The sequence below is a fragment of the Strix uralensis genome, chromosome 24 (assembly GCF_047716275.1).
Source record: "Strix uralensis isolate ZFMK-TIS-50842 chromosome 24, bStrUra1, whole genome shotgun sequence".
Classification (NCBI taxonomy): Eukaryota; Metazoa; Chordata; class Aves; order Strigiformes; family Strigidae; genus Strix; species Strix uralensis.
This window is the reverse complement of record NC_133995.1, coordinates 6,483,361-6,507,676: the sequence shown is the minus strand read 5'-3', so window position 1 is coordinate 6,507,676 and position 24,316 is coordinate 6,483,361. Positions and strand designations below refer to the sequence as shown.

General features: G+C 59.8%; 1 protein-coding gene across 8 annotated transcripts in view; it reads right to left on the bottom strand.

The window, feature by feature from the left end:
* The window catches only part of SOX13 (SRY-box transcription factor 13), a 42,065-nt gene that overhangs the window by 14,271 nt on the left and 3,478 nt on the right, over positions 1 to 24,316 (bottom strand). For 3 of the 8 annotated variants that reach the window (XM_074893682.1, XM_074893685.1, XM_074893689.1), the window contains exon 1: positions 1,839 to 2,134. The exons of 1 other annotated variant lie outside the window; for it this stretch is intronic. The gene's annotated coding sequence lies outside the window, so the exon portion shown is untranslated. Of the gene's footprint in view, positions 1 to 1,838; positions 2,137 to 11,128; positions 11,252 to 24,316 lie in introns of those variants that run through there. 4 more of the 8 variants (XM_074893687.1, XM_074893684.1, XM_074893686.1 and 1 more) reach the window with 4 other exon arrangements.

Sequence of the window (24,316 nt, the reverse complement as noted above, 5' to 3'; positions counted from 1 at the left end):
CCTGGCCCTGCCACCTCCCTGCAGTGTCGGGTCGGAGGGACCGGCTGGACCCGAGGGGGTGGTGATGGAGCCTGGCCACGCAGGATGCTCCGGGTGGGAATGGGAAAACGGAGCCTCCCGTGATAACGAGACGAGCACAACATACTCCCTGTGGGTACGTGGGGCCATTTCATCCATCCCAGCACACATTTGAACGCGGCCACGTCCCAGCCTCCTAACGCCCCCTCTTACTAACAATTTCCAGCTCGCTGCTAACTGGTTTCGCAGTGCTTCTGAGGGGGTTTTGTCACCTTTCTCTGGTTCCTTATGAGATGGCAGAGGGACACATCACTGCAAAATGCTGTCCTGTCTTGGCGTAAAGGATTACTCAGGTGTTCCCTGCCTGCGCTGCCCCAAAGCACAGGGGCTTTGCTGGGACCCCCCCCTCCACCACCCAGTGGTGCCTCTGCAACCCAAAATCCAGGAATGCCGCCTCCCGTGAGCCTGGCTGTGTCAGGATGCAGACAAAAACCAGCCAGTAGTTTTATAACTATCCAAATAAAAAAATGAAATACAAAGAGGTGGCCGGATCCTTCCCTGGGTGTAAACTGGCACAGGTCCACCACCTTCACAACCACGACCCAAACACATTTTTCCTTTACCGGGACGAGCCATAGGATGGTTTTAAGTAGGGGAAAAATTAAACTGAACCTCAGGTGGAACTTCCTGGCCGCGAGATTTATTAGACAGGGAATGATCTCATCAGGGAAGTGGAGGAAACTCCGTCGCGCTGGAATTATCTAAAACCGTGCAAAGCCTGGAGGAAGAAGGCACGGGAACAATCCCAGCGACGGCCCACGTGATGGCCGGGGACTGCGCTGGTCATTCCCATTTCCTGGCCTCAAGACTAGACAGTCTGCAGGATGGTTTGGGTTTTTTCTTCCACTCAATAAGACATATCAAGGAGGGAAAAACTCTTTGCGCTGTCTCCGGCTTTGCAGGCAGATGGGTTTCTTGTCCAGGGAAGGTTACGCGGTTGAAAACATCTTTAAAAAAAGGCCTGGCAGCCACAGGGGTGCAGGCGTGAGGAGAGGGGGGAAGGGGGTGCTCAGCACAGGCGAGGGCTTTGCTCGGGTCCGAGCGACGGCACTGGAAGAGGTGGCCCAGGAACAAGTGTTGAAATAAGAAATTCCCCTTCCCCGCAGGTCTAAACGCTCCAGGGAAAAGTGCAAACCCCACAATTTTAGTATTTTTAGAGACCCCTTTCTTATTGCGTCCCTCTCCTCTGCCCTCCTTATCTTCCCGGGCATTACAAGCCGATGAAACATAGAAATACCAACAGCGTGTTAACAAGGGAAGCTGCAGGGGAAGCACCAGGAGGGAAGAACTCTGAAGCACAGGTATTGACCCTTTCTTTCCTTTTTTCTGCATCAGAAACAATTTTTAAAATAAGTTTCCTCCTTTGCACAAGGCTTTGCCTGGATGCCAAAAAAAACCAGCCTGGCTCGCGGGTGCTGAGCCTTCACACCCAGCACCTGGGGTGGCTGGATCAGGCCCATGGTCCCACTGATGCCAGCAGCAGCCGACAGTCCCCACGGTGGTGGGTGCTCGGGGGAGCTGCCAGGTCTCCAGGACCCAGTGAAGGTCCTTGGGGCTGCTCCCAAACCCCCTCCCACCACCCCAGCACAGGCATCGCCCCATTCCATCTCCCCACTCCCCAGTTTAACCGATTTGCATCAAACAATCAATTATGGGAAAGAAAATTTAAAAAATCAGCAAACCCTGAGCAAACAGAGAAAGATCTAGCCCTGTAGCAGGAGGCCAGCAGATCCCAGTGGTGAAGGACGGGGACAACTCACCCAGCCCCAGCGGGACAGCGCGGCGATGCCAGCACGGCGCGGCGAGGGAGCGCGGTTAGCACATCTCCCTCCTTTTCTTCGCAGTTTCTGTCCTCCCCTCACCCAAAAGCGGCCCTCGGCCTTATCGGGGAGGCCAATCTCAGTGTCGTTTTTGTGTAATTTCACTCACTCAGCGTTTCCAGGCAGAGCGGAGGGCACGTTTGACTCGGCTGCTTCGTAAACAATACTTTCCTATCGCATGACGGAGGGGTGAAGACATCTGACCCTTTTCCTCTCCTGCTTAGAAGAAGAAAAAAAAAAGACACGGGGCTCACCCGCCTCGACAGAGATCTGCCCTGCACCTCCCAGGCTGGGGCTGCACTTTCCCAACCCTTTTTCCACGCACCGTGCCACGGGGCACCCATGGGTGAGCCTTGCCGCACGCGGGACCTGATGGAATTTTGGCACATCCATCCCATGGCATCAGCCCACGTCCACCACCCCCTACTTTTGTTGAGTTTCTCGTGGCATTTTACACCTTCCACTATGTCTTTATTTTTCCAGCCACCACCAGGCTTTGGGGGGGGCCTCTCATTTGCGGGGGGGGTCAATCTCATCTTGTTTGCACTCCTGTTTCCCTGGGTGAGCTGGGCACATTATGTGAGCACTGAAAGGATGCTGGGCGCCAGCCCCGGTGCCCACATGGTACCCAAGCCCATGGTGGCAGTTGAAAATCATGGGGCCGCACTTCCCCCCCACCCTGCAGCCAGCAGCACCCTGGAAAACTTTGGGGTCCCTTTGCACAGGATCCTGAGCTGCAACAAGCAGGTCCTTACGTCTGAGCCGTTGCATGCTTGGACACGGAGGGACAAAGGCTCCGTGGAGCCACTTTGCCCTCTCCAGCTGCTGCCCAAATTCGGGGCAGGGGGGAGCTCCAGCTGCTGGGGCCGCTTGACATTTCAGCAACAGATTTTATTTTTTGCTGGCGTGACGGGAGCTGCCCTGCAAGCCATCAGGGCCATCGTCAACCTCCCTCTGAAAGAAAAGGCAGCCTGAAGGACGGGTGCTTGGTGCCAGTAGCCGTCCATCATCTGCCCCAAATCATCACACCCTTACTAACTGCAACCCTGACTTCTCCTGCTGTGCTTCAGCTCGGAAGAGTCGTGGCTGGCTTAGTCTGGATGAAGACCCCCAAGGAAAACGTCTTCTCCTGACTTCTCCCCCTTATTAGTGTAAGCCACGGTCATTTTCATGGTGTTACCCCTGATTTAGGGTGCGGATTCAGGCACTGAAGTTCAGGGCTCTGTGCCCCGGGGGTGAACCAGAGCATCCTGCAGCAGCAGCAACAGGGCTCGCGACCGGCATCACCTCCCGGGGCTGGTGGTCACGTTAACTGTGCAAGTGTCACGTTTGCAGGAGGAAGGAGCAGGGGTCTAGTTCATGCCATTTTTATTGCTACCATTATTTCATCTCAGGGGGAGATGCTGGGATCTGAGAGGTGGGGGACCCACCACCACCCTGTCCCACTGCAGGACCTGAGGGATCCAACAGCAGCGACCCTCCGAACCCCGACCATCCCCCAAGGCTGGGTTCCTACCTCACCCCTCCTCTTCTCCCTCACTTCGGAGGAACTAAAGCCATGAAATCTTGGTCGTGCAGTGGCTCCCGGCCAGGCTCCTCTCCTCCCAGGGGAACAGAAAAATTTGGGAACAAGCATTTACTGGCCCACTGGGATAGTTTTCATTGCACAACAAAAACACAGCACAGACGAGGGCCGAGGCACTCCAGCAAGAAACCGACAGCCCTCCCCGTTTGCAAGGGGGTATCCAACTGCCCCCTGCCAGCCCGGGGCTCCCTGCATCTCGCAGCAGACAAGGGGCTCTTTGTGCCTGGTGGCACCTGTCCCCCCACCCCCCCGCTGTATCCCAGTTTCCCCTGGGATCCCCAACCCTGCTCCCTCCAGCGAGGGGCTTTGGCAGCTCCTGCCTCCACGTGCCACGTCCCGGCCACGTCCCCTGCACGGCCAAGCCGAACTGTGGGCAGGCACAGTTGCTCTGCCTGCACAGGCGTGCAGGCAGGGACACGCAGGCAGGGACATGCAGGCAGGGACATGCAGGCAGGCACACCCCGCTGTGCTGACGGTGCTGGGAGCCCTGTAGGGATGGGCACGCCTCGCTTTGCCCCCCTAAATGAAGAATGGAAGGGTGTAAGAGACCGTGGGGCTTCCAGCTCCTGCTGCTGGGCCACTTCCACCAAGAGCCACGGCCAGTACTCAGCCCCCAGTCCCAGCTTTACTTAAAAACACACACACACACACACACACACACGCACAACCCCCTCCCTGCAAAAATGTGTTCCCCAACCCAGTTCCCAGGATGGCGCCACAGCCCCGAGGCAACGCCGCAGGAAGGACCGGGTGCAGGAAGCCCAAGGGCCAGTGTTGCACCTGAGGACATAAATCACAGCCCGAGAGCCACCAAAGAGGCAAATACTGCGCTGCCTCTGCCTGTGCTGCTGCCCACGCGGGTAGCGATGGGTCCTCCAGCCTGCCCAGGCCTAGCTGCCCTGGGGATCGCGTCCACATTACCCCTCCATCTCCTGAAATCCCTGTGTCATGGCAAGAAAAATGAGTAGGAAAGGTCCTGAGCCTCTTCCCACTCAGGAATTCACCTGCAGAGCTGCCCACGGGTGGCAGTGCCTGCGTGGGGGCCACGCAGCACAGACTGGGGAGGATGGCCCTGCCAGCCCTGCCTGTCCCTGCCCATAAATCCCCTCCTGCAGGCAGGCACACTCGTGTGCAAGCCTCTGCCCCAGGGGACTCGCTTTCCGCTGGGCGTGCAAGGTAGAACAATAGGGCCAAGCCCTCTATTGTTCCAGACAAAAGATAAGCCGGGCTCTGGCATTCCCCTACGCCCTCGTGGGCAGGCAGGCAGGCAGCAGGCAGGCAGGGCTGCCACCCTGGGCCAGGGCAGAGGGTTTTCTAAACCAGTCCCAGGTCACCTCACTTTGAGGAGGTGAACCAGAGGGGCTGCTGGAGGGGGGGGTGACCCCCCTGCCCAGCTCAGAGCTTGAACACCCTCCTCATCCCGGCTTGCCCTGCCCTGCAGGCTTTGTCCCAGCTCTGGTGGTCCCCAGTTTCTGCCACAGCAGCCTCAGGCACCCACGTGTCCCCAGTGCCAGGACACCCAGGATGATGCCCAGCCTCTTGACAGACCTCAGTCCTGTCCTCTCCCCACCCCGAGCTGCTTCTCCTCTCTGCACCCCGCAGGGACACGCTGGGGACAAAGCACCCTGCCAGCCACAGGGGTGGTGGCAGGAGGGATGTGGGTTGCCCAGCACTGGGGACTGGCTCCCAGTGGCCTCGCCAGCGGGCGTGGGGCACAGAGCAGACGGGCAAGCCCATGGCTGCCAGCTCTGCACACCCTGCACAGCCTCTGCAAACCAACCCAGCACCATCACCTAGCTCAGCTTTTTTAAACAAGTGGTTTTCCAGGCTCTGAACGAGGCTGCAAACCGGAGCCGCACTGTGCTACCGACACTCAGATGGGACAAGGGAGGAAGACTACGGGGGATGAGGGCTGCTCGCTGCACACCCGCACCCATCCGGGCACCCAGGCAAGAACTGGAGGTGACGGTGCTGAGGTGGGTGCTGAGTACAGCAGCATGAAAAGCCTCGTCTCTGCTGGGAAATGGCCCTGCTCCCTCCCTGCAGCGCTGCCGGACCGGGTCTGCCTGACCCTGGTGTCCCACCACCACGTTGCCTGGTCACACTCGGCCCTGCCAGCCCAGCTGAATCAGACACTTTGACTTTTATGGCCAAAGAGTTTCGATTTCTGGCTCTCTCTGGTAGCACCGTGGGCCCTGGCAGCAGGGGAAGGCGGCAGCGGCGGAAGATGCTGCGTGGTGCTGGCGATGCCATCGGGTATTTCTATTTACCTGCTTCTACAGCTTCTTTTCCTTCTCCTGTTAGACTCTGGCTCAGCCCAGCTCGTGACAGCCCCATTTTGCACGGCCAGAGAGGATCAAATACCCCTACTGGGCTCGCTGCTGCCCCACGCTCTTTTACTTCTCTTTGCTATATTTATTTTATAATCTTATCCTCTTTCCCCCCAACAATGAACTGCCATGAGCTGCCTTCACCGAGCAGAATTAAGAAATAATAACTTGGGCCAGGAGATTTTGGTCTGGGGTAGTGGGTGCTCACAGGGCTCTTCCAGGCAGCTTTAATGATGAGCCATATTATCTTGTTCTTCTCTGATAAGACACCCGGGGGTACGTGGGGGGAGGCTGCCCGGCCTCTGCAGCCACCAGACTGCATCTTTTGTAACAGTCACATGCCTCGAGCAGGCCTGGGTGGTAATGGAGCATTAAATTATTGAGAGGCAGAATTTCAAATATTTCAGATCCATCTCCCAATTTGCATTCTTCAGCTGAAGGGCTGCAAGCAGGCGCGGGACAAGAAGGCAGGGAAAGCAGCTTCCCTCCAGTACAATGTTCGCAGAAGTAGCTTTCCCCATGAAAAACGAGACATTTGAGCTAAAAGCAGCTGCAGAGCCATCCGGGGTCCGAGGGGCTGGCAGGGTGCTCGGAGGCAAAGGGGACGGGGCTGTTTCAGCGGTGTCCCTATTGCTATCCTCCACTTCACCATGTGCTCCAGCGCACTTGGATAAACGCTTTGTTGAGGCAGATTCAGCCACTGCATCCCCTATTTATAATTTTTTACTGACCCATCCAAGCGGCTGGGGCATTTCTGATGTGAGACAGGGCCCCACACGGCCAGTTGTGCCCCCCGCACCTCCCCAGCCTCTCTCCCCACCAGTGCTGAGCTGGGGGGACTGGGCAGACCAAGGGCCCTTGTTTGGGGCTGGAGCGGTTCCAGCTTGGGACATGTGGTCCTGGAGCAGGTGGACATGGAGTGGGAGGGAGGGAGGGAGGACGTCCAAGCAGCAGAAAATTTTCCAAAAGTTGATGCCTCGGACCCTGCCAACTTTCCTCGTGCTGGAGGAGCCCACGCACTTCTAAGCCGTGCACAAGCAGCACCCAGCCATGAGGAGCTCCCAGGCCAGCGGCAGCTCTACCCAAGGGAGCAGATTTCACTCCTGAAGTTACTCCCCAAAAGGCACAGGATGGGGTAAAAGCACTGAGATATTTTCCAGCAGAACTGTCATAAGCTGCACTAATTTATTTCCCTTTTGCATGTTCTTTGCTGGGTTAAAATGGGGTGGAAAACAGTGATGCATCATGCAAAACTTTTGAGTGGCCCAAATCTTCCTCCCTGCAGTGCAATGAAACCAAAACCTCCACCAAACTGTGAAAAATAAAGCAACAGAGCCTAAGATAGCCCAGCCCGGGCTGGTCAGGGGTGGCCCCGATGCTGCAAGGGACCCCCAGCCGGGGAACGCCTGACCCCGGGGCTGCCCGTCTTTCTGGGCTCTCCCTCCTGCCGAGCACAACTCCTCCACCAGCCCTGCTGCCAGACCAGGCTGCTGTCAGACGCACAAAAAGAGGCAGCTTTGACCCGTCAGTATTTTCTAGCCGAGGGAAAACGCAATGAAAATATTTCATCACTAGTCCCCAGTTCGTAGCGATGCTACGTGCAGCAGCACGGCCGCAGGAGAGAACAAAAGAGGCCAGCCGGCTTTCTCCACGGCATCGCAGGCTGTAGGTAGCAACTGCCCTGCCTGTAAGTGGATTTTTTTTTTTCCCAATAAATGTATTTCTTTAGGAAAATAAGCAGTACGCATTTTGTTGGCACGGCTGGGAACTTCCAGGGTGTAAAAGCAGAGCAGAGCTGTACTGACAGCGCGTCCCTACAATCGGCCGCGGCCGTCTGTTAAAGGTTGTCGCTTCGGTAATAAAAGCTTTTCTGATTTCTGCAATTACACGTGCACGCACAAAGCCAGCCCGACACAAAACTGCGCTAAGTGTTTACAATGGGATAAAGCTGGAGCAAGCAGGAACGCGGCTTCGCGGCGGGCAGACAAAGCGGGGCTCACCGCGCTCCACACCGGCTCGTGCGGGACGGCTAGCAGCCACAGGCCGTGGGCTAACAGGCTGTCTCACTGCTCTGCCGGCCCTGAGGGCCCCCGACACCTTGTCGATCTGTTGGGTCTGCAGTGAGGGACCCCCAAAAGCAGAGCCAGCAGCGACGCCAGCCCGCCAGCACCACACCAAAATCCTTCAAAGTTTGTTTGGTTTTGTCGTACGCCGGAGAGCGGCCACGGCTGCGCCGAGCACACGGGCGGGCTGGGGACAGCGGAGGTGACCCGGCTTCCCCGGCAGCAAGCCGAGCATCCCACGCTGCACAGCCCCCCGTACCCCACAGGGATTCACCGCACCGCCCCAGCCGCTCGCCAGCAAACTCCCAACACCTGCAGCACCGGCCCCCGCCACCCCGAGGATGCTCCGTCCACAGGACGCAGCTCGGACGTGGCACACTGCAACCCCGGGAGCGCGCAGCCCCCCGCCATCTCCCCAAAAACCAGCCCTAAACACTCACCTGGGGAGCACAAAGCTCGCCGCTGCCGGGGCCCAGAGCCACCCTTCGCCCCCGTCCCCCGCCCTGCTCGTGGGGTGTGTAACGGTGGTTCGGCCCCGGCCGGTCTCGGTCCCTGGAAGGTGACGGGCAGCGAGAGCAGCAGGCTCCGGCCAGCGCCCCGGGGAGCCCACCAGCAAGTAACGAATGTAAAAATAAAGACTAGATTTACTGTGCTTCCGTGCTCCCTGCACGGAGGGAAAAACCCTTCCTCTGCATCCCAGGAACGAAATTAAAACCCCTCCAGCACATAACAAGTTTATGATCTGCTCCATCTCCCCTGCGTCCCAGCGTGCCAGGGCACAGCTCCCCCGGCACCCCCCCCGGAAAATGGACATTTCGGCAGGGAGACAAAAAGTCCAGCTATTCCCCCCGGGACATCTTGCACCCTGACTGGAACAAACTTTGCTCATCAGGACTTTCCAGGGGGAGACGGATGGTTTGGGTGCTCCGATATGGCAGGGGTACAAAAAGCAACGCAGGCACGCCGGAGGAGGTGAGCAGCTGCCCAACGGCACGAAGAGCTTCCCAGAGGAAAATGGATTTTTAAAAATTTGGGATCTCTGCTCTTACCTATTACTCTGCTCCAAAGGGATTTCGCCTCCTGCGTGAGATGCCAGATCAGATACCAAGGGCGAGCCCCCAGCCCCACGGGAGGGCAGCCCCGGCAGCAGCAGCTCTGCCAGTCACAAGTGAAACAAATAAACAGCACGAAGGGAGATGCTGGTAAAAATGTGTCACTCGCAAATGATTTAGAAAACTGTCTTTAGCCTGCCCACGTTTGTCAAAGGACAGCAGCTATTTTTAACACAAAGCCTCTGAAATCGCAGGCTTTCAAAAAAATAAAAAAAAAGTACTGTATCAGTGTCAACAGAATGGATTCTGTACAAAATTAAATTGAACTAAAAGGAAATTGCATGAATTACAAACACGAGTTATTGGCTCAATAGGAGAGAGTAACTGAGTGATATTATCTGGTCTGTGCTATGGAGAAAATCACATTAGCTGAGCTAATGGTCCTTTTTCACTCCTAAAATCTATTACTCCAGATTTGCTTTGGAAGTCAAGTGTTTTCCATGCTGAAGGTACTTCACAAGATGTAACTGAGACTTGAACAATATGCGGCCACGGTCTGTAATTTTTCCTGGGCAGCATCCCTCACTGGCACCAAAACCCCTGCATAAGACACTGGAAATCATTAGGCGGAGGTGGAAAGAAGCAAAGCTTTGTATTTATTTGCGCATTTCACACGAAACCCTCTCCTTTACGGCTCCCTGGGCGACTCATCTCTCCAGTTTTTTTTCTCTTCCACCACTAACTTTGTCGGTGTTTCACTGCGGGGGTCTCGGGGGGCGAGCGCCCCGCTCCGCGCAGGGGCTGCGCTCCATCACCCGCCTCGCTGCTCCCTGAGCTGAGGGTGTACCAGCACCCAGGGGTGGGGGTGAAATCCCCCCCCCTCCAAATCCCCTCACGGCTGCACCCACAGCCCTGCCAGTCACCCCGGCAGCGTGGGGCTGCCAGAAAGGGTCGTGGGACCCCACGGCATGAACCCCGCTGTCGGGAGGGCTCTGCTGGGCAGCAGCTTTGACCCCCAGAGACCCAAATTTGCCCAGGACGGGGCTGCGAGGCGCAGGCAGGACCCGCCATGGCCACCGGGGAAGACGGAATAATCTCTGTGACGAGTTTCATCTGCTCTTGGGTCTCAGCAAGTGACGGGGTTCAGCGCTGAGCCAGGTCCCAAACGCTCTCTCGGGCCGGGCGTTATCGCCACGTTGTCCCCGCGGTTTGTCGGAACGACCCCAGCCCCCTCTTGGACAGACAAACAGCCCCCACGGGAAGTTTTCCTGCGTGGACCCCACACCTGCTCGTGGGGCTGGCTGGGGTGATGCTGTCACACCGGACAGAAATCGCCTCCCCCTGGCAAAAAGGAGTCGCGGGATGGGGCAGGGGGGTCCCAGCCATGCCCCAGCGGGGGACAAGGGATGGGGACCCCAAACCCTCAACACCCGTGACCAGCCCCACGCCCTGAGGACACACGCGTCGCGGGGTCGGGGCCAGCACAGCGTGTCCGTCTGTCCGTGCACAGATGACCCCCAGAGCTGTGTCTGGGGGTGGGGGGCTGTCACCCCCCCCCCGCATCCCCGACCCAGAGCACCCCGTGGGGGTCGGGACAGGGGGATGGGTGCCACCGGGTGCCACGGGAAGGGGTGAGAAACCTTCCTGGGGGGGGTGGTGGGACGGGGGTCCAGGGGAGGGGGCTTGGGGGGGTAACCCCTTGGTAGCCAGGTCAAGGGTCGGCGGGGGGGGGGGGGGGGGGGGAGGATGTCGTTCATGGATTAACCCCTTGCCTGCCGACCCTGTGCTCTCCCCCCCCGGGGGGGTTGTCCGTGGGTTAACCCCTTGCCTGCTGGGCTTTCCCTTGCCCCGGCACTGCTGCCGGCGAGGTGGGGGGGGCTCTCGGAGGAGAGTTTGCAGCCCCTGAACTTTGCAGCGGGGACGGGGCGGTGCGGAGGACGGGCCCTGCATCCCCCCTTCCCCTTTTTCCTTCTCTTGTTTAAGCAAAAGGGCTTGGGGGAGGGCGGTCCTGCCGGGCAGCCCCCAGAGCCCCGCTGAGCCCCGCCGGGGTCGGGGACCGCGCCCCGGGAGGATGCTCGTCGCCCCGGGAGGATGCTCGTCGCCCCGGGGCCGTGCCGGTGGCCCCCCCCCGCCTCCGAGCACTGCTTGTGCTCCCCCCGCCCCGGGCCGTGCCCCCGCCCGTGCCCTCGGCCACACTCACGGCTCCGCCGCGCTGCAGCGCTGCGCCCCGGTCCCCGCCGCCGCTGCCGGTGCTGCCGCCGGTGCCGGTGCCGGTGCCGGTGCGGGCTCCGCCGCCGCCGCGCCCGGCTCAGGTCCGCTCCATGTCCCCAGCGCCTCCGGTGGGAGCTGCCCCGGCGCCGGGCGGAGAGAGGGAGCGAGGAGGAGGAGGAGGAGGAGGGGAGGAGGAGGAGGAGGAGGAGGAGGAGGGACACCGGTCCAGCCAGCCAGCAGCCGGCTCCGGGGCGGCCCCTCTGCCCCGTCCCCTCCCCTCGGGACCCCCTGCCCCGCCGGGGGACCCACGCGTGACACCGCCGGCAGCTCCTGGACTGCTCCCACCCTCTGCCCTGGAGTCTTGTGGTGGGGCCGAGACCCCCCCAAAAGACTGAGGGACGACTCGGAGGAGTCCCGGGACCCCCGTCCGTGCGGGGACCGGTCCTACCCGCTCCCAGCGAGGGACTGGAACAATGCCTGGCGTGCAGAGCACAGCCCGCAGCTCCGGGGAGAGTCCCAACACCATGGCACACCAAGTGACGGACCCCCAAACCCGGCTTCCAGCCTCCCCACAGCACCCCCAATTCTTGCTCCTTCACCCAGGAGACGAGGGATAACCCAGCTGGGAGCTCGGGTGTAGAAACGGGGCCCTGGCAGGGCCTTCGCTGCCCTCGGCCGTCGAGGAGCTCGCCCCGCACCCCGCATCCCGCACCCCACCGCTGGGAATGCCATCACCCGCCTTCCTGAAGGGAAAAAAAAAAAAAAGCTCCATTTGGAGCAAAACGGTGCCTCAGCTGGAGAGCGAGGGGGGTGGTTTGGAGAAACAAATGTTGACAAACAGTTTTTTCTGTATAATGAAATCTTTAAAATGTTATGTCAACATTGAAGGAGAACTGTTTACGTTTTATCAACCGGGAAAATTCCCATTGACTCGAAGCCGTTTCCTCCCCCACACCGTTATTTTCTTCCATGGGAATTTCTTTTCTCCAAACATTGTTTTCACCCGGTCCCAGGAGCAGAAGACAAGAGCTCAGCCTCCTGGGACTCCCAGCTCCCCCAGCCACCACGCGCTAGCCTGGAACGGGGGGTTTCTGGAGGGGTTCGGGCACCGGCACCCCAGATCCACACACGGCCTCCCCTCGCCCTGTCCCCAACGCACAGGAATGAGCGGAGCTGGGCAGAGCCAGGCAAGAAGTTATATGGGAGAGTTTCCCATCTGGCATCTTCACCCGGAGGATTAAACACGAAGCACGACTGTGTTTGGAAACCAAAGGTGGCAAGTGGGCTGCACTCACAGACCCCAAAACATAAAGGAGCTCAGTGATACATGTTCCCATTTCACAGATGGAGAAACTGAGGCCCAGAGAGGACACAGCGTTCCTGGGGCTGTGCAGCAAGTACCAAACATGCAGCAGGGCAGGATGCAAAGGCAGCTCCTCCTGCACCAGCCCCCCCCACCCCCAGCCCCTCTGAAGCCCCCTCCCCAGGTGGGGGGGGGGACTGGCTGCCCCCAGTGCCATCCCATGCGCCCACCAAAACCACCAGCCCCTCTGTGCTGGTGCTTCGGCTGCCAACTGCTCCCACCCCCGTCACGGGAGAAGACCCCGAGAGGTCACGTGAGGGAGAGGGTGATCGGCAGCCAAGCGAGTGCCGAGCGCGCTGGCGAGCTCGCAGAGACCTCCGTGTGCTCCTGGGGCTGCGGCTGTCCCAGCGAGGCCCCCAGAGCCACTCCAGGGGCAGGAGGAGGCGGGAGGCGCATCCCCCAAACTGGACAGGGAAACAATTAACAAAAGGGCCGAGGACCCGCACAACCGAGCCAAAAAAGAGGGAGCGGGAGCTTTGTTCGGGTCGTCATAGCAACAGCAAGGCCGGAGCAGCAGCCATGGACTTTCACTTTCCTTTCCTTCCTCCTTGTCCCCAGTGGCCGTGGTGGCCGTGGTGGCCTTCCCTCAGTGCCTGGCAGGTGCCCCCAGGTGCTAGCCACACTGTGGTCCCCCGGGTCCAGCACCACAACCCAGATGGGTGCCAGGAGGTGGTGGCCCAACTGCCCATCCCCAGATGCCACCATGGGTCCTGTCCCCATCCTGGCTCTGCTCTTCCCTGTGTCCTCTGAGCCACACCAGCTCCACCAGCATCTCCTTCTCTCCATCTCACCGTGAGGCATCCCCAGGACCTGCTGGGCATCCCCAGCACCCATGGGGCATCCCCAGGACCTGCTGGGCATTTCCAGGACCTGCTGGGCATCCCCAGGACCCATGGGGCATCCCCAGGACCTGCTGGGCATTCCCAGAACCTGCTGGGCATTCCCAGGACCCATGGGGCATCCCCAGAACCACAGACACGAGGTGTCAGGATGGACATGATGGTACAGAGACAGTCCCCGTCCTTTCAGATGGGGTCACATGGGCTCCTGCTCCGTCTCTCCCTACCTGGCTGCACCCAGGCGAGCAACCAGGGCTGCTCCCACCCTGTGATCCCTCCCTCAGCTTTTTGTTCCCTCAGCAGGAGGAAGCCGGGACAATGGGTGGAGGGACCAGGAAAGCTGGTGAGGGCAAAGATCCCGCTGCTGCCAGCACAAGGGGCACGGAGGGGAAAGGCACGGCCAGTGCTCGCCTTCCTTTTCCCAAGCCCCCCACCCTGCTGCGGAGCCTGCGGGGCCGCTGGCCGCGGGAGCCGTGCCTCCCGCTTTGTGCTGGCTGTGAGTCCCGGCCTCCCGATCGCAGGATACTGGTGACTGAGTCATGGAAATGGTTCAGACAATGGCTTGGCCCCTTTATAACTGGCCGGAGGGGGCAAAGCAGGGAGAACAAATCCGACCTTGCTTCCTGCGCGGAAGCGGGCCCATTGTTTGGAAATGGGCATGTGCTTTGCTCCTCACCAGCCTGGGAAAGCTGCAAAGCGATTGCTAATGGGGAGCAAGCTGCGTGGGTGCTGCCAGCTGCCCCCGTGGCTCCCCGCCTCAGGCGCTGCCTGTGAAAATTGAGGGAAGATGTGGATGGAGGCGCTGCTGGGGGCTGTTCGGCCAGCGAGTAGCTCAGCTGGCCCAGGCTGGCATGGTGACAGTGTCCAAGCTGGTGTGGTGACAGTGCCCGGGCTGGCGTGGTGGCAGCACCCTGGTGAGCCATGTGCCAGCTCGGCTCCTCACTGTATTGGAGGGGTTGGACTCATCAGGCCCCTCTCCTGCCTGCTCCCATCAGAGCTCTCTTTTGCAGCATGCGGTAGAAGATGGGGTATTGCTGGGCATCTCACAAACACCACTAACCTCCCCCAGAAAAATGAGCACGGTGTTATCCTTGCACTGGCCCTGCGGATGCGGAGCACCCCAAGAAGCAGGCCCAAGGCTTCAGGCGAGCAGCAGCACAAGCGGGGCCAGAGGAAGGAGAGGAGCCAGGGAGCAGCTCGGGAGCCTTGGCCATCCAGGGACGGGGTCCAAATCTTCCCCAGCTCCCATCTCCAGACCTGCCTCGTGCATCCCACGATACCCCTATGCCTGCGGGACGAGGGTGTCCCCACTGCTCTGCTCAGAAAGCTGGACTGTGCTGGATGGACAGAGTGAGCAGAGGGACCCAAAAAGGTCCCTTGGAGACCAGCAGACCCAGCAACAAGCCCCAGGCCGAGAGGCTCCAAGGCTGGACATGCCCCGGTGAGGCCAGCACCATGTCCCCGGCCGTGCCACGCCGTGAGAACCGGCTCACCAGGAGCCGTACCAGGCGCACACACTCTGGTCTTGCACGGGCAGACAGACAGACATCAGCAGCCCATTAAAGCCAAGTCGATATGACAATGCTGAGAAGCTCAGACCCTTGGAACTGTGATGGCCCTGGGGTTTTCCTGTTGTATCTCGCAGTCCATAGGGCTGATGGACGTGGCACGCTGAGGGCTCCGCTGGCTACCTGTCTCGCCCAGCTCTCTGCATCCCCAGGCAATGGGCAGCTTGTCAGGATGGTCCTGTACCCACTTTGTGCCCCCTAGGTGCTGCTTTTCCCTGTGTCTGCCTCCCCGGCAGCGCTCCTACAGCCCCTGCCTGCCTGCTCCCCCTGGTTTTGGGGCTCAGGGTGGGAACACGGCTGGGCCCTGTATGTTGGGGGCCGATCGCTGTGAAAGCAGCACACCCCAAACCCTCCCCGAGCTGGCAACTTCTCCCCCTGCTCCCCACCCAGCGCCCGCCCTCGTGGGCTCCTAGCAGGGGTGGTGGGTGAGCTCCAGGAATTAACCTAACCAATTATTTCCACCCAAACACCACAATTGATCCTGGCCACTTCAGAGGCGTTTCCAGCGGCTGGGAGCTCCGTGCTGCCTTCCTCCCCGCCGCTGGCAGTGCCCGGCTACTGCAGGGAGTCAGGGCTGTGCGAGCGAGTCCGCCCACAGCCTAACAGGCTCTAATCTGAGCATAATAAACCCAAGATGTTCCAGGATTGCTCTATGGGGAGCGCACTCGGAGCAGCACAGTTCTTAGCCAATGCTCAGAGAGAGCTCGTCCAAAAAGCAAAGTAAAATTGAGCAAATAAATGATTCTGCAGGAAAGCAGAGCTGGAGCGGCACGGGTTGAAATTGCAGGTGAACTCCAGCTGGTGTCTGAGCAGAAATACCTGGGCAGAACATTTAGAAATGACCGAAACGCTCCCTGCGGCAGGCACAGCACAGGATGCTGCAAATGTTTGGACACTGTGTTAAAATCCTGCGTCCCACGGCCCCGGCCCCCTCCCTGCGCAGCCGCCAGCCTCTGCCGGGGCGATGTGCGGTGGAGGAGGGTGGCTCTGGGCAGCGCTGCCCGCAGGCAGGACACGAGGGAGATGCCACCACCGGGCTCATGGGGAAGGTGCATGACCAGGGCAGGTGATGGAGAACAGACCCAGAACCGGGGCCACATTTTGGGGCTGAAAGGGGGATTTTTATAAATCCGCCGGCTCTCCAGCTGCCTGAGAGCGTGCCAGGTGGGCACCTCCAAAAGTCACCAAAATCACCCACCACTTCCCAAACTGTGGCAGCGACAAGCAGCCAAAGCTCCCCCAGGCAGAGCAGAGTGCCAGCTCCAGTGGGGCTCCCGTCCACCACCACCGTCCTCGCCCCATGCCGGCTGCCCGACCCGGGGGGTACCCACCGTGTCCCCCCACAAGGCAGCACACGTAACACAGGCGGACCCGTGCATGCCAACAACCCTGCCAGGGACCTTCAGCTCCAAACAGGGATTCGATGGGGAGAGGAAACAAAGCGGCATCGCATCTCTGTAACTCCCTATTCCCAACCTGAATGCCGTTGTTGTTTTTAATCCAGGCGACGCGAATCGTCCTCCCCCGGAGCACAGCCCGGCAGGCTGGACTGGGAGAGCCACACACGCAGCACCGGCCGATGGCTCCTCTGCTGAGGGAAAGCCACGGGGTGGGGAGGACGCAGCCAGGCAGCCCCCCCAGAGCATCCCCGGCCGTCAGACGGGGCAGGGGGTTGCACCGGGGGAGGAAAGAGCGGAGGGGTGATGCTGAGCGGGCTGCGCGCCGGAGAGACGCGTGGGGAGGGAGGGGATGGCTGGACCACACAGCGGGACGGGAGGGGGGCCGTGGCTGGAGGGCAGCGCGAGAGCAAAGCCATGGCCCCAGCCTGCCGCCGACCCCCACGCAGCGCCCGAGACGGCGCAGCACTGGCGGGGGGCCGAGCCCATCTCCTCCGATTCAAAGGCGAAACTGGGCTCCTGGGGCCTCCGCTCCCAGGCTCCGGCGCCCTCCGCCAGCCCGGCTCCAGCGGGGACCCGCAGCACCGCCCGTGCCACCCACCTCCCACCGGGCCGGGACCCTCCAGCTCAGCCCTGACAGAGGGGCTTTTCTTGTCCCCTGCCTTTGTTTTCTATTTAGTGCTTTTGTTCTCCCCTCTTTGGTCCTTTGTTCCAGCTTGTCCTTTGTTCCGACGCCTTTGGTTTCTCTTCCCTTTGATGCTTTGTCACTCCCTTCATCTTGGTGCTTTTCTTTCCCCGGGTTTTTAAGCTGGCGGTTGTTTTCTCTCGCCGCTCTGTGCTTGGCATTTTTATCCTTTCTCCTGCCTGGTCCACTCCTCGGGTCACATGGGCCCGGCCCGGATTGTCTTCAAATCCCCATTTGTCTTGTTTTGGTGCCTGGATTTCCCTGCCTTTATGTCCTTTCTTAAGAGACTCTTAGCGATTTCTTCTCCTCAGTGAGGAAAGTAAGGGGGGGGGTCGGGGCTTAATTAATTAGCGAGTGTAATCTTTAGATGCGTGGCACTGCGGGACGTGTGGAGCATCATTATTATTGTCATTAGGATGTTAAGGGTTAGCGAGGGTTTAAATACCAGCTAATTGCAGCAAAGAACTCCAACTTTGCAAAATTATATCAGAAAGAGCCAGACTTGTTTTCACCCACCAGGCTTGGGAGAAGAGAGAAATTCCGAACACAGGCAGAGGATGAGCAGAGGCAACACATCCCAGCCCCAGCCCTGAGGGCCGGGTGATGGTCGGGAAGGGCTGGCGGGAGCGAGGAGGAGTGAACTGATGCTCTCCCCACCTCTCCCAAGAAGACCAAAGAGCATCGTCCTGCCTCCAGGGATTTTAAATGCAGAGATTGGTGACTCTGGGGCATGGCAGAGCCCAGGGGAAGCACGAGGGCAGAGCTGCTGCCTCAGCGAAGCGGGTTGAAGTCCCCAGGGTTGGTGATTTTTGCTGGTGCCCATCGCACAGTGGGGCCGATGCAGCCTTTGGAAATAGGGACTTGCAAAGGGTTTGGCCTTGTCGAGCTCCTGCCGTGGGCAGGGCAGGACGCAGATCATGGGGCTGCTTCTCCGACAAGCCACAGAGGGTACGAGGGCTTTAGCTTCGGGAGAACGACTGCTCCTGCGCTCGCTTTGCACCTCGAGACACAGCTCAGAGCACGTGTACAAACACAACCACAAAATCAGATAGCGGGCGGTCAGGATTAGGGAGCCGTTTTCCTATGAACAACTTCAATGTTAAGACGCTGCCGCTTTGCTTTGATTTAGTGCCCTAAATATTCCCCCCCCCAGCGCCGTGTCCTCAGCATCTGGTCGTGCCACGATTCGCTGGCCGAGAAAGAAAGGGCAGGATGCAACCCTGCTCACCACGGCACCTCCGAGACGTTGCATCGCTCAAATGGTCAAACCATGGTCAATTGAAACACAGGATCCATTTTTACGAGCCCCGAACCACCCCCCCCGCCCCGACAGACGCCATCCCGCACAGGTTTAAAGCAGCTGTAGCTGCACAACAGCTGTTGAACGGAGGAAGCAGCCAAACTTAGCAACAGGATGTACCCTCAGATAACGTGATCAATATCAGAAAATGCAGCTTTTCAAGTGAGAGCTAAACCCATCTGCTAAAACTGGGTGTCTCAGGAGATCGGCACCGATACGGGGCATCTTTGACTCTGTCTTCACAACACCCTGATTTCTCCTTTCCCAAGTCACTTACAGTAACTGGGTGATGTCCCCACAGTCTGTGGCAGCTCGCGGTGGCGTGGCGTAGGAGGGATGGCTTTCCGAGTGTGGGACCAGAGGAGGAAAGGTCACGAGCATGCCAGGAGCTCCAGGAAGGGACGGGCGCCTTGTGGGACCATCCCTCTCTGCCCAAATGGATGGCTCCAGCTGGATCAGAAGGCATCTGGGTGCTGCAGAGGGGGTGCTTTGGTGACATGCCCTGCAGTAACAACCCCACGCTGTTGTTAAATGAGCTGATGTGTAACCACACCAGAGTGACCCCGGGCTCCCCACGCAGGCAGCCCACCACCAGGCAGGACCAGACATCAAAACACAACCGGGAAGGCCCCGAAGGAGGGTTTTCCAGGCAAGAGCTGGATAAAACCTGTACCAGCCCCACTCACGAAGCCCACAAAGCATCGCAGGCACAGCAAGTGAGGTCTCCATCGCAGGCATGGGAGCAGCCACACACTGGCTCCCATGGCACATCCCAAGGGCCCACTGCTGATTTACACCAGCTGAAGGTGCGGGGTGCTGGGGCCAGCGATGGACTGGCAACCTGCACAAGCAGGAGGCGAGACAAAGAGGGTGCAGAGCAGAGCCCTGTCAGCCGTGGCAGCGCCCGCACAGCTCCTGCCAGCCCCAGTGTAAGAAGAGAAAAGGGGAGCTGCCTGCCCACCCTCTCCTGTGAGTCCTGGTTGTGCCAAAAACCTGAGCTTGGTGGTAGCAGGAAGAGGCTGGATGGGTCGGGGACATCCTCACCCAGGGCGGACAGACTCTGCTCAGGCAGACAGCCGTGTCCGAGCACGGCAGAGCCGTGACCTGCAGATTAACCCCCCCAAACTGTGCCAGCGCCTCATCTCACCGGGGCTCGGTGACTCCCCTACGGCCATGGAGCAGGGGACGGGTGCGGAGGGATGCCAGGGAGCCATGGCTGGCAGCTCTGCCAGCACCCTGAGGGGGGTCTCAGCCCAGTGGGCACCTCTGCCCCCAGCCCACATTTCTGAGGTCAAACACTTAAGCGCTTGAAACAAAAGCAGCCAGAAAAAGCCATCTTTCTGGTCTGCCCGGTTCTGGTTTCAGGCCTGTAAGTGCAGCTGGCTGAATGCAAAGTTGGGCGTTGATAAGCCCGGGGCATGAGTCATAAAACACACTGCCCCAGAGCCCTGGGCTCGTACCGGGCTGCTGGCCCTGCCACGGCTGCCCAGCGGTGCTGGGGGCCCAGCCTGGCCCTTGCAGGAGGCAGCACCCGACCGATGCTCATCCAGCAGCGAAACGACCCTCCCTGGCATCGGCAGGTCGGCCCAGGCAGCTCTGCCCACCCACCCCCTCGCTCTGCCCCGCTCTCCGAAGGGCTGAACCTGTTTTTATTACAGAGCTGGCACAGGGAAGGCAAAAAAAGAACCAAACCCCCCTCATCTCTCTATCTGCAGCCATGCAAGGAATATTGTTCAGCGCAGCACAAAAGCATCCCTGAAAATAGAAGCGCCAGGGCCAGGCCTGCCAGTGGCTGTGTGAGATAACGTCTACTTGCAAACAGTGTGCCTTTGTGCCGCTGTCACTGTCCCCATTGTTCAGGAGCCTATTGCCTCGGGGATATTGTTCCCTTCTTTTGTCTCAGCCCGGCTCCTTTTTGTTTGACTTTACTTACCATTTCATTCCTCTCCTTTGTGCTGGGGTTCTTTCTTTTGTCTCTCTCTCTCTCCCTTTTCTCTGTGTGATTTGTATTTAGCAATTGTTCCCGGCCTGTTGGAAACACAATGTACTCCGGGCTCTTTTCTCTCCTCCATTCATTACCTATTCAGGTGGGTTTGTCTGCCCATAGGTAATGGGGAGGAGCGGGGGCCTCCAGGAGCTCCCGCGCCTCTGAACGAGCGGGGGCGCAGGAGGAGGCTGGCGATGGGGACAGCGGGGTGCCCGTGTCCCCGAGCCCAGCACCGGGTTCCCATCTCCCTCCATGACAAGCCCCAGAAAAAGGACAAATCGGCCCCCAACTCGCCGCTGCCCCGCTCTCAGCAGATGAGCCGAGGATGCTGCCACAGACGTGGTGGTGGTAGCCGTGAGCCACATGCGCAGCGGGGACGCAGAGGCACGGAGAGCAGCCCAGGTCCAGCACGCTGCCTGCTGCGACTGCCGGCACCAGGACAGGGATCTGAGCCCTTATTCACACCGGATCTGAGCCCGGCCAAGCAGTCCTGGCCCTGGCACTGGTGCCCCTGGTTAACACAACTGTGGCTCTTCCCCATCCCTGCTCTTCAGGACCCAGTGAAGGGACAAGGAGAGGATGCAATGGCAGGAAACATCAAGACTGCCTTGCAGCAGCAATCCCACCACCCAGTGCCTCCCCCCAGCGTCTCCCCCATGCTGCATGGCAGCAGGATGCCCTTAGAGAAGGACCCTTGGGGCTGCAGGGTGGGCACCCACCCCCCCCACTGCCAGCCACCAGTGCCCAGGGCTGCTGCAGCCCATCCGGCAAAGTAGGGAGGGGTTCACCCCTCTGCTGCAAGACAGCCCCCAGCAGCTTCTGGAGACCACAGGCATGCAAAGAGCGGCTGAAGGCTTGAGCCTTGGGATGGCTGGATGCGGCCAGGAGACAGAGGGAATTGAGCAGAGGTGACTGGAAAGCAGCTGAAAGGCTCCAGAGGTGCCCCAGCTCCTGCAGGATGGGGGGGGGACCCCTTGCACCCCATCCCCTTCTGCCTAACTCCCCAGGCCCACACTCCTGCGGCGCATTTGGGGTTGCAGGCAGCGACTAGGGTGGGCACAGCCGCTGGGGTTGTTTCTAACCCCGGGAGGAGGATACACCAGGAAACCTTCAGGGAGTGCCGTGACGGGAGAGCTGACAAGTGGCCATCCCCGGAGACAACAAAGCCCTGCTGTTCTCCAGGGCACGGACCACATGACCTAATGGGACTTTTCCATCCCTCCCGCTGATTAAACCCCCGAGGATCAAAGCCCGCTAGAAGCCACCTCCTTCTCCTCTCAGGCACAACCCGCGCAGACGGGGAGGCCACGGGGACCCCCGAGACTCACCCCACGAGCGAGGGATGGGCGCTGTGCGAGCGGGATGGGGGGGAAGGCGAGCAGCAGCGGCGGGTCCTCGGGGATGGCGTGAGCCCCCGAACGCAGACGGCCCCGGGGCTGCAGGACGGGGCTGGGGGGGGGGGGGGGCGGGGGGGGGGGGCGTGCCTGGGAATAAAGGGAGCAGACTGTGGTCTATTGTTTCATTGTTATGGCTTCAAAGGACAATGGGGCATTGTTGTCTCTGGGGATCCCATTGTTTGCTTTCGCTGCAGATCCCAGCCGCGCGGTGGATGGAGGTTTCCCGAGGGCCAAGCAGGCTCCGTGTGTGGGACACTAAATAATGAGGCAGGCATGTTTCCTTCCCCACCCCCTCCCAACACCCTTCCCAAAAAGGCACGGCACGCTGCAGCCCGCCTGTGCCCGCACAGGCCAGGGCACGGCCTGGCACAGCACGGGCAGAGGCACCAGGACCACCCATCCGAGCGGGGAGCGCGCAGAGAAACCCCCACACCCCACAGAGATGGGGCGAGAGCAGGGAGGGTTCACCCCGGAGGGGCTGAGGTCGCTCTCTCCATCCCTGCCGACTCCAGCTAAACCTGTGCCAGGGCGAAGGGCAAAAAAGACCCCACCAAACCACCCAGCATTTACGGTGGGAGCTGAAGCCTGTTTGCTGCCAGGAGCAGAGCAGGATGGAGCCACTGCGCTGCTGCTGGCCGGCAGCCCGGGGAGGTGCCCAGGCTCCAGCCGTGCTGGACGGAGCTGTGGCTTCACAGCAACATCCCGATGTTTTTGCTGCCTCCTGTCATCATGCAGCATCCCCAGACACGCAGAGCAAGGGGCGTTTGCTCTGCTCTGCTGCAAAGCCCCACTTCTCCATCCGTGCCAATGAAAAGGTACTTGGTGCCATCGAAGGGACTTGGGAAAGGAGGACGCAGCCCTGGGTCCTCCCTTCACTGTTTGTGCAGCACCGCAGGCCCAGGATTTATTTGCATAGCTCCTTCCTATGTAAAAATAAATCTGGGTGCTATGAAAAAGCTGGGGGAGGGGGAAGAAGCAGGGAGCCATCTCCAGCCCCCAGCTGAGCCCTCCGGAGCCTGCCGCTGTCCCGGCACATCAGGCGATGCCGGAGGTGGGCTGAGAGATTGATGGAGCGGGAAAGAGATATGGTCTCCCCAGAGACACCCTTTCAGCGTGGGGCTGCTCACAACAGCTGGGGAAGGGAGTAACTCAACCAGGGAGCCCAGGCTGAGCCCCGGGAGGGGTCCAGGGCTGGGCAAAGCAGCGCTGGCACGCTCAGCTGGGGGAAGGGGACACACACCCTGTGGAAAATCAGCCTGGGACAGTTTCGCTACCGTGCCCCGTCACTCCCATTGGGCTCAGACCCAGCAGATCCCCCTCCCCAGGGGTCCGACCACCCTCCTGGATAACCCGCAGAGAGGTCCCAGACAAGCTGGAAGAGCTGGCTTGCATGGCCAGGCCCCCCTCCCCACTCCCTGGACCGCAGCCCTGTCACCGGAGGGCTCAGAGGCTGCCCAAGGTCTGGGATCAGATCAGCTGCCGCAGAGCATCTTTCCCCACTGCCCAAGTGCACCTTGGTGCTGCCCGGGCACCAGCCAACCCCCTGGTCTTGTCACCCTCAGAGGGAGAAAAGCCCAGCCCAGGCTGGCTGTAGACCCAGACCAAGCTCAGCTTGCAAGGACAAATAACAGGGTTCAAGTTTTTCAAAGAGGGAAGCAACTGCAGCTAATAAAGGTATAAATTCATCTGGGTTTGTTTGTGTTTTAATCCTGGGAATTCCCACTGCTTCTAATCAGAAGATGAGGGTGGACCTTGCCTCTCAAATGCCTCTAAGATTAATTTCTGGAAGCAGCACCGAGGGATTTGTTTGGGGATCAGTAGAAGCTATTTGGGAAAAACAAGCAAGGTGTGATAAGAGACGCTGGATCTTGGCACTGCTGCGCTGCCAGCCTCTGACTAAACCCCTCTGCTCCCCTGGGCCTCGTGTCTCCACCGTGGAGCAAGGGCATGTTTCCTCCCTCGAGGAGCCCGGCTGCAGTCTGCAGAGGCCAAGCATGCCGGCTACCAAGGGCACCCATCCCCTGGGGTCTGCACCCTGCGGCCCTGGGAGCTCTGACGCCGCTTTGGCTGCTTCTGCCGTGATCCCTGGGGCTCCTGGGGACTTGCTCTCATCCTCTCGAGCCGCCAGCCCGGGGAGGGGGCAGTGACCAGCTCGTCTTTGGGGCCAGACCGACCCCAGCCTGGGCGCACACGGGTCAACCCGTGTTTGCAACGTGCCAACGCGACCCCAGGTGCTGGCAGGAGCTGGCAGCGAGCCCGTCCTGCTCCGGGGGCTCTTTCATGCTCCTGGCAAGTGTTATTTACACAAATGCGCACACACGCACACACATAGACACACACGTACACGCTCTCTCCCCCTCGAATAGTGCAATTTCCTCTCAGATAAAGAGCTCCTACCGCAGCCCCCCTTTCCCTCTTCCCCCAAACTTGTGCATGTCTCACGCACCCATTTCGGAGCCCACCTTGGGCTCAGATATTATCTCACTTCCTTGATATGACTATTAGCTCTGTTGTTGATTTACGATAAAGGGATGGGCTCCAAAACACTGTACTTTGGGGAGGAGGCAGTGGTGCAACACGGTCTGCCGTGCCCCAGCTGAGAACAAAGCCTTTTCAAGAGCGGATGCTGGTACCTGCTGTA